The sequence below is a fragment of the Nelumbo lutea genome, chromosome 8 (genome assembly GCF_056320005.1).
Source record: "Nelumbo lutea isolate HS-2025 chromosome 8, American lotus-T2T, whole genome shotgun sequence".
Taxonomy (NCBI): Eukaryota; Viridiplantae; Streptophyta; class Magnoliopsida; order Proteales; family Nelumbonaceae; genus Nelumbo; species Nelumbo lutea.
The window spans coordinates 5802224-5811449 of NC_142691.1; the positions used below are offsets into that span (position 1 = coordinate 5802224).

The 9226-nt window shown below is 37.0% G+C and overlaps 1 long non-coding RNA gene across 1 annotated transcript; it reads left to right on the forward strand.

Annotated features, from left to right (window-relative positions):
* Positions 1-494: 494 nt before the first annotated feature.
* On the forward strand, positions 495-1523 carry LOC148842362 (uncharacterized). Its single transcript, XR_016103781.1, has 2 exons — positions 495-717; positions 1044-1523. It is a non-coding gene; the product is annotated as an uncharacterized LOC148842362 (long non-coding RNA).
* Positions 1524-9226: the final 7703 nt, after the last annotated feature.

The window sequence follows — 9226 nt, forward strand, 5'->3', positions numbered from 1 at the left end:
TAACGGGCCCTAAGAGCTTAGAGTTTAGATTTGAAGAGTTTACGATTTAATTCCAAAAATCTAAGGATCAATTTGGTTCACAGCCGGAATCAGAGTGGTCTATTGTAGTATGTTTAGTTGAGAAAGGAATGAGAATGAGAATTGGAATAAACAAGAATGAGATCATTTCCAAGAGAGGGGTAGGGAATGGTCATTTCCTCATATTGGGGAATTTCATTCTAACAGGAGTAGGAATGGGATTCCAATTCCACTCAACCAAACAACTGGAATTGGAATAGCCCATTCCGATTCCGATTCCAGACCCCTATTCCCGCGAACCAAATGGGACCTAAAAAGGGCAGGACACATGTCCCCCTTTCCAATAGGACAGGAGCCAAGTATTGTCCCTGAGGGGAAAATTTAAACTTCCGAAATTTCGGCGTCCGAAATACTTCCACTTAAACCGAAATAGTCGTAAAAATTCAGTAGGAGACCCAATTTAAAATCACGATTCACGACTCATGAGGTGACGGAGATGGAAAAGGCGCGCTTTAAGCAGTTTGTTTCATGTTCCCGCTATAGTGTTTGCAGACTACAATCCGGCAGTGCTTTTTCTCTGCCTCGAAAGTCAAAACCAGTTCTCCTTCTCTCCTCCCCTGCCTTATCTATATTGAGATTCGAGATACATCTCAAATAAGGAAAGAAGATTCATCTTTAACCAAAGGCGAAGGTTTGTAGGTTTGTTCTAAGACTACGATCCTCTGTCTCATTACTCATTCTCTGTGACTAAGGCGTTAGGGTTTTCGCTGCATATGTAAATTGGTGATTATCATGTGTAAACTGTTGGAATTATCTGTTTACATTGTGACGCCTGTTGATTCCGATCTCCGATCACTATCCTCTAATGTTTCTTTAATAAGAATATATAATTTGAATTGGGTTTATTTCTTCGTTAAACACTCTATGAGTGCGAGAGATGAACGCGTTTTTTGTGTACTACTTTTCTTCGTTCGAACACTCATATTTAATTTCACTTTCGTGTGTTTTCTTCTGAACACCTGCAGCATTGTATGGCCGGAAATTGTTTTATTCTGCATCTGGATTCCGGAAGATACGTGAAATGGGGAGTATCCAAATTGGCATTTGTTGTACTGTTTAAATATTGTCACTGCAGATATTCATTTATTTACTTTAGGGAGCTTATTGCAAAGGGATAAAAGCAGGAGGCCGATCTACGAGCAACTGAGCCCTTGAATCTTAAAAGGAGGCCCTGCTGCTTCATGCTTTAGAAACTGAATATCTTAAGGCAGGATCTCACTCAGCAAGTCCAGAACCTCAAGGTAGAATCAGAAAGAATCAAAACTGATAATAAGCAGCTTCCAAACTTAAGGCAAGGGAATGATCAGCTAAACATAGAGCTTTACATGCCAGGTTTATATTCAATTTTTATTGATTTTGTAATTTGTAATGCAAGTATCGTTATCAGATTTGTCATGGAGACACTGAAAGGCTAAAAGGAGAATTCTTTTATTAGAACTGTTTTGGTATGAGAAGGATGGTATTGACCTATTGGAAAAGAGGTAAGCAATGGAGACCTTGATTTCCATTGCACGTGAAATTGAAAAAATCTACTTGTCAACCTTGAGGGTAGGCTGAGGGGTGCTGGTATGATTTGTGCCTTAAAACCAAATTCATATAAAATCCTCTAATTATGATGAAATGTTACTTGATCACTTGCATCCTTTACTTGATGCAGAGTTTTCTTTTTTGAGAAATTTGGTAAGATTAGGTCACATGAAACTTCTCTTGTGTGAGGCATACGCAAGAAAGCCATGGTTGTTGAAATATATATTTTACAATGAAGATCATCCACTGTTTTACTTTTCTCCATTCTTTTTCTGGGATACTAGGTACTGCTGCAAACTGCTATTAGGGGGAGACAATGTTGGTGTAATCAGCAAGTGACAAGGATCGGCTTTCTGAAGTTATGTCAAGTGGTGAAGAGGATGAAGGGTGTCAATAGACTGGTTTTGAATTGGATGCCATCCAAACCAACATCAATTTGGACGGATTGAACGGACCAACAAGACATATTGAATTGGGCCAGTCCAGACTTATTGGTCCAAAGTATTTATTGGATTGGATTGGACTTGGTTCGTCCATAATGAATTTATATTGGATTGGGTTGGATTGAGCCAATATCTGGTCCATTGATAGAAGATAAGAATATAGGTGTCAATGGACCAGGTTTGGATTAGAATAATCTAAATTAAAACAAATTTGAACAGATTGGATGGTTCAGACATTGAATTGGACCGGTCCAAATGGTCCAAAATATTTGTTGGATTGGATTGGACCTGGTCCATTTGTTATGGACTCACATTGGACTGGATTGGATTGAACCAAATCCAGTCCAATTGACACCCCTAGATGAAGGTGTGGTTGTTTTTCCTATGACACTTGAGGAAATTTTGGAAGAATCAATAGCCAAGGGACAGAAGAAAAGAGGATGGGATAGACCAACTACTTTTTCTTGTTGCTGGATCATAATGCTGTATTTTCAGGTTTTTTGGGATTTGCTTATCTGAATCTGTTTGATGGTTCTGTGTAGCTTTAAGCCTTTGGGTCATTTGAGGGTTAGGAATTGGGTTCTCTAATTTTATTTAAAAAAAATTCCCCTTTCCCCTATGTGGATATGGAGCTATCAGTTCCCTATGTATAGTTTTATCTTTTGGATATGACTGGGCTGTAGTTTAAAGAAGGGAGAGCTAAAACAGAGGGTAGAATATGAGCTATTGAGTTCAAGGATAGCTTTGTAATCAACACCAAAAAAAAAAAAAAAAACAAATGGATTACATCCACATGCTAGGGAGGGATTGATTTGTCACCTTGTTTAATGAAGAGTGTTAGAGATATATCAATAGTGGGTAAGTATGGGAGAATGGCTGACAAAAAAGAAGGAAATAGCTAAGGTGCTTGAAGAAGCTATTCGGTTAGTAGGGGATGTTGATGAAGATTTTCAAGAGTCATGGATCCAAAATCTTAACTTACCAAGCTTGAACAGAGAACATATCTCTATTGTTGGAGGAGGGGCCAACTAAAGAAGAGGTTCTTAATGTTGTGAAATCAATGAATCCACAGAAAGCCCCGGGACCGGATGGTTTTACAACATTCTTCTTTCAGAAATACTGGAATTTGTTGGGGAAGGACATCTATCAATCAGTGGTAGAATTTTTTCCATTGTGAGTCCCTATTGAAGGAGTGGAACAACACAAATTTAGTATTTATACCTATAAGCTGGTTTCTTGAAAGGAAGACAAATAACAGATCACATTTTGCTAGCAAAGGAAATTATTCACAAGATGAACAAGAAAAAGAAAGGAAAAGGGTGGGTAGCCATCAAAGTTGATATGTCAAAAGCATATGATAGAATGGGATGGCAGTTCTTTGATGGCAGGGATGGGAAAAATGGGTTTCCCATAGAAATGGTGTAATCTAGTGCATCAGTGCATTAGTACTCCTACTTTTGCAATAAAATTGAATGGTGGTACTTTTGGGCATTTTAAAATAAAAAGGGATCTTTGGTAGGGGGATCCAATCTCTCCATATCTTTTCATATTGGGGATGTAGGTACTCTCTGCGATTTTGGAAAGAGAAGCTGCAGAAGGGAATATTGAAGGATATAAGATTGCTGACTCAAATCTACATCACAGACAGAAAGATGTTAATGAGATACATAGGGATGAGAGCACTGGGATCCAAAGAAAAATATTTGGGATCTAATATCTATTCAACTTGTAGAGATTAACATCAGTTTAAAGAAATGGAGGAGACAGTGCAAAATAAACTGTGTGCTTGGAAAGCAAAGCTGTTGTTGCAATCTGGAAGGACAACCTTGATTAAGGCTGTAGCTCAAGCGATTCCCATATACACAATGTCAACTTCTATATTTCCATCTCAGATATTGAAAGAAATAAAAAGAAGGCAAAGGGATTTCTGGTGGGGAAATGATATAAAAAGAAGAAATTACATTCAATTGCTTGGGACAAATTTTGCAAACAAAAGCACAAAGGAGGTGTGGGTTTTCAAGTAGGAAGATAGATGAATTTGGCTTTATTTGGAAAGCAAGTTTGGACTCTTAAATGAAGAGAACAGTTTTTGGGTTGCAATGATAAAAACAAAGTACTACCCAAATAGTAGTTTCTTTGATGAGAAGCTCACAAAGCAAGGCTCAAGTTGGTGGAGGCAAGTAAGGAAAATGGTGAAAATTTTTAAAGCAAATACTTGTTGGAAAGTCAAGGATGGTTACAAGGCAAATGCTTTAACTAACCCTTGGATCCCCACTTTAGCAGGTAAAATACCAATACCAAATGCCACTTTGGGGCATTCACGGATTAGATGCATGGTTTCGGATCTAATAAAATATGATGGAAGCTGGGATATGGACAAAGTCAGAGATTTTTGATGAGATATCTACAATGCACATTCTTCAGGTACCTCAAAGCCGTAGGAATCATTCTGATACAATCTTATGGACTCAGAACAAACTAGGAAAATATACAGTAAAATCTGCTTATTTGGCTTTCCTACACCAACCACCAACATCATCAAACTCCTCTATCAAATGGTCCAGAATCTGGAGTACCAAAATGCTATATATATTTCAAGTTTTTACTTGGAAGGATTATTAGGGTGGTGTTATCACAAAAGATAAGGTAAAACATAAATACAAAGAAGAGGACACAAGTTGTGCTCTGTGCAAGCAGCACTCAGAAAATTTCCACCACTTATTTTTCCTTTGCCCTTTCTCAAAAGATGTTTGGTGTCAGCTGGGAATCAATCCTGAACTGGTCGCACAAAAACCTTTGCGCATCATTGTTTGAGGAGTGGTGGAATAATCTTCCTTCCTCACTTAACAAGAAAGAAAAATGTAATCTTTTTGTGCGGGTTTGCATTATCATGAGATTAATATGGGATGCAAGAAATAATGGAGTGATTCAGAAGAAATTCATTGACCCACAAACCCTGGTTTGTAAAGCTCAGCATTACATTAAAAGGTAAGTGGCTTGGGACCAATGTTGAGCAAATGCATGTTACCTTTTAATTTAAGTGGTGAGCTGGTCCGTATTTTGCCACCTGAAAAACCGAAAGTTGCAGCCCCTGTTGGCTGTAATATAGCAAGGATTTATGTCTTACCAGACGTCACGTGCATCCTTCTTCAGTTCTTCTGGTTAGTGGTTACATTACACGTCAGACCGTTCCCGAGAGTCGTTGCCTCGTTGGATAGCACGCATTTTCATATAGGGTCAAGAGGCGCACGATGCGCGTCTCATTTTAATCGTTTTTTTGCTTTATGCACCGAATCACCGACACCACATCCTGTTACGTGTAGTGTAGAATAATAATTGAAGCCAGCTGCCAGCCCAGCCCTATCCTGGAGACCATAATATGTCGTCAAAAACATTGGCAGAGATGTGGAACCAAGTCCTAAGATGTCAGGAGGAGCCATGCTCTCAAGCGGCGTCGGTGCGTGTGCCCTGCTCCCGGTGTATGATGGGATGATATATTGGTGCCAGACGGCCAGATGGCAAGATTGATATATAGAGACCCAAGGGGAGCCCCAGTATGAAGTAATGAATATGAAATTATAAATTATTTCCGAAACGTTGTAGGGCGGGGGCGCCTCCTTGTGGGGGCTGATTCAAGCCGTATTAGCTATTAAATGTAATTGTCTACACAACAGTTAATGATGCAAATGGTCTTTACAGTGCGGTGTGGTGTGGTTCCAACCACTCCATGGCGAAACTTAAGCTCCATTTGGAAAAGTATAAATACAAATATGTATAATATAAAATCTTATATTATATATATATACATTTATAATTGTACTCTTCTAACTGACCTAACATTTTTGGGTGTCACGCAAATACAATGGTGATTTTGTCTTTAGACTCCCAGGTAAAAGAAAACCATGTTCCGATTCTGTGTTGCTTCAAAAAAAAAGTTCATATTTACTTGCCACAATAAGAAACATTTCACCAAGAATTTGTTGTGCCCACACCAGTCTCAATACACGTGCATATTTTGGCTCGTTTCAAAATTAATATTATTTTATCTTCTTTGTGGTAGGTGAGATCTATTTACTATTTATAGTTTATACCGTTCTTTATATATTATATAGTTTATATACTTTTATTTGGTATTTTTATGAATAAATAACTCTTTATATTATGGGACTAAAGAAATGGAATCGCTCGACAAATGTTCCTCTAATTTTATTTATTTATTTACGAGACCACCCGCAGTGGTAAGATTAACAGCTGGGTTACATTTGGCTACAACAACACCATATTCTCCACTAGGAGGGGACCATTTCTAAACCCTATTACACAAATCACTCCATTTAAAGAGCTTTTGCGTAAGTTTCCGTCAAAATTTTATTTCAGTCACAATCTTGTTGATAAATTTAGATCAGATTTTCTACTTTGCTGAAGTTTATATTCATTCTGAATTTTCAAATATGATACAAAGAAAACCGATAACCATGCCAAAAAGGGAAGTTATAATTTGTAAATCATGTCTGGTTTGCTTTAGCCATTAAGGCTCAGAAAGAATATAAATAGAAATATGTACGGTGCAGTGTTGTGTTGTGCCTAAAGGGGTGAAGTGTTGCGCACATTGCATCAGAGGAATTGGGGATGGGGCAAAGAGTAGGGTGCATGTGAAGCTCACTAGCTATATCACAGAGAATCTGTGTTATTATAAACAACATATAATATGTATTTCTGAAATTGTCTTCCTGATACTTTTTGTTGATTTTTCATGAAAACACAGAGAACATATGGAATTGATCCTGCAGATCTACAAGCTCTTAGGGATATGGCTAGTCAGCTCTATGTACACCTAAAGTCTATCGTTAAAACACTAATTACAGGTTTTTAATTTTATTATATTATTTTCTTTTATTATTGCATATATAAATAATTATATACATCAAAATTCATATAAAATGAAAATTTAAGATTTTTTTTTTATTTTTTATCTATTTTTTAATTTATGTTAAATTTTTATTACTTTTTAAAAATTTAAAAAAAATATGGCTTGACCTGGTTTATGACCTGGTCTGGCCTAAAATTTGGCCCACGGTATGGCACAAACTGACCCTTCAAAGTATCTTAGGGAGGAAAGCACAACCCGCACTTTGCCCAGACCATGCCATGCCGGTCTAACACAACCCGATGCACACCTTAATCTAATCAACTGTCTTTTATTTGTTACTTTTAGGATTTAATGTTTAAGGTTTAGATATGAAAAGACTTTTTTGGCTCACGGGAATGAAGGTTTGGAATTAGAATCTTAATAACCCATTTTCATTTCAACCCTTTGGTTGGGTGAAATGGCATTTCCCTATAAGTGTAGCGATTCTAGCCTCTCCCGTCAGGAATGAGAATCTCATTCCAACTGCCCCTCCCCCCTAAAAAATACAAATTACTTAAAAGCTTATTTTCCTATATCTAATGCGAACCATCTTTGGGAATTGTGTATATCTTATGGATTCTGATTTTGATTTCCATCTGAATTAACAGAATAAACGAATTGGTGATTCTAATTCCGTTTCCATTTCAAATTCTAACTGTGAACGAAACCGACCCGAATAAATAGCATTTTCATTTGTAAAACTGAAAGTGATGGGATTCAACCACTTTTTGGTAAATAGGTAATTCCAATAAATCATTCACAAAAAAAAAAATCCAATAAATTAAATGTCACGATACTTGGCAAAAGGAAGCATTCATAAATCATAATTTCTGATATCTGATTGGGAGAGATGGGGCGAATGGAGTCTATGGCATCTCATTTGAAGGAGTTGTTTTCTGGGTTATTTTCTACTATATGGCAAAAATAATTTTCAAGAATTGGAAATTCCTACCAAACCAAACGCATATAAAATAAAAAAATGTAAGAAAAATGTTTTCTATTTTCTCTTATAAAAGAAAAGAAAACGAGGCAGTGTTTGGTTTGTTAGAAAATGTGATCTCAAACTTTCTATTTTCTTGTTACCTTCTATCGAACCAAATGCGATATTTATGTCTAATTGGCCTTAGAATTGTTTGTTACTAACAAATGGGTGGGCATGCTGTGCTCCCTGCACCCTAATGCTTCCTATTTTTTATTTTATATATATTTCTTATAAAATTAAGCTGGATTACACAAAATGAGAGGTAACATGTCCCCACAAATCACCAAGAACCTGCAATTCAATTTGTCACTTAATTAGCCTCTTTGATAATATGTCTGTATTGAACGCTTCTCTCCAATTGGTCCTTCGGCTCAGTTTGAAAGGAGTATAAATATAAATTTGTAGAGTGCAAAATCTTTTATTTTATATATATTTATATTTGTTCTTCTTCCAAACTGAGCTTTCATCTCCAAACAATCTTTGATGATGTTCCTTAGAGGCAAAGAGGAAAGAGGGGAGGGGGAATTGGATCATTAAGATATAAGATAATTAATTTTAAACCACCCTCAATAATAATTGAATATTCTAAAAAATTAACTACCAAATTATAGGCCTCCTAAGCTGTCAACACCTTGCAAGTCAGTGAACATGATGCATCAAAATTAATTTTTGTGGTGCTCAGGTCGGGGTGCAGGGTGGCATACAATAAACTTCCAGGCTTTATCATCCCTTGAGCAATTAGGGATTTCTTTTAGTTTGCCATACTCCAACTAAGAATTTACAGCTCTATCCAAAACTAATTGAGAATGGTCTGAATTATCAGTGAAGTCTCTTTTTAAGTTGTCTTTCCAATGGAGACCTTTTTTGGTTTCTATTTTTTTTATTGTATTGTACACAGATATTAGCAAATTATCTTGGTTCCCTAAGAATTCTAAGCACGAGACACAGACATTAATTCTCGTTTGCATCAAGACGACGAGAGTAGTATCTATCCTCCTCTATCGTCGTGCATTAAACTAGAAATATACGAACCTGAACTGAAACACCCCTAGCCACGACCCACGAGGTGAATCCCGGCCTTTGGTGATTGGATCAGCTTCAATCGTGGGCAATGGGGCACTTTTGTCCTTTCAACGTCTACTACCAAGGAATATACGGTACCTTCTTCAACTCGCTTTTCACCAACTCAACTCGGTAACTCGGTTTTTGGTAGGCCCCGTTTTCCAAACCCTGCCGACTGCTTCTAAATTCTAGTAATAAATTTTCCAAGATTCCCACTTTGCATGC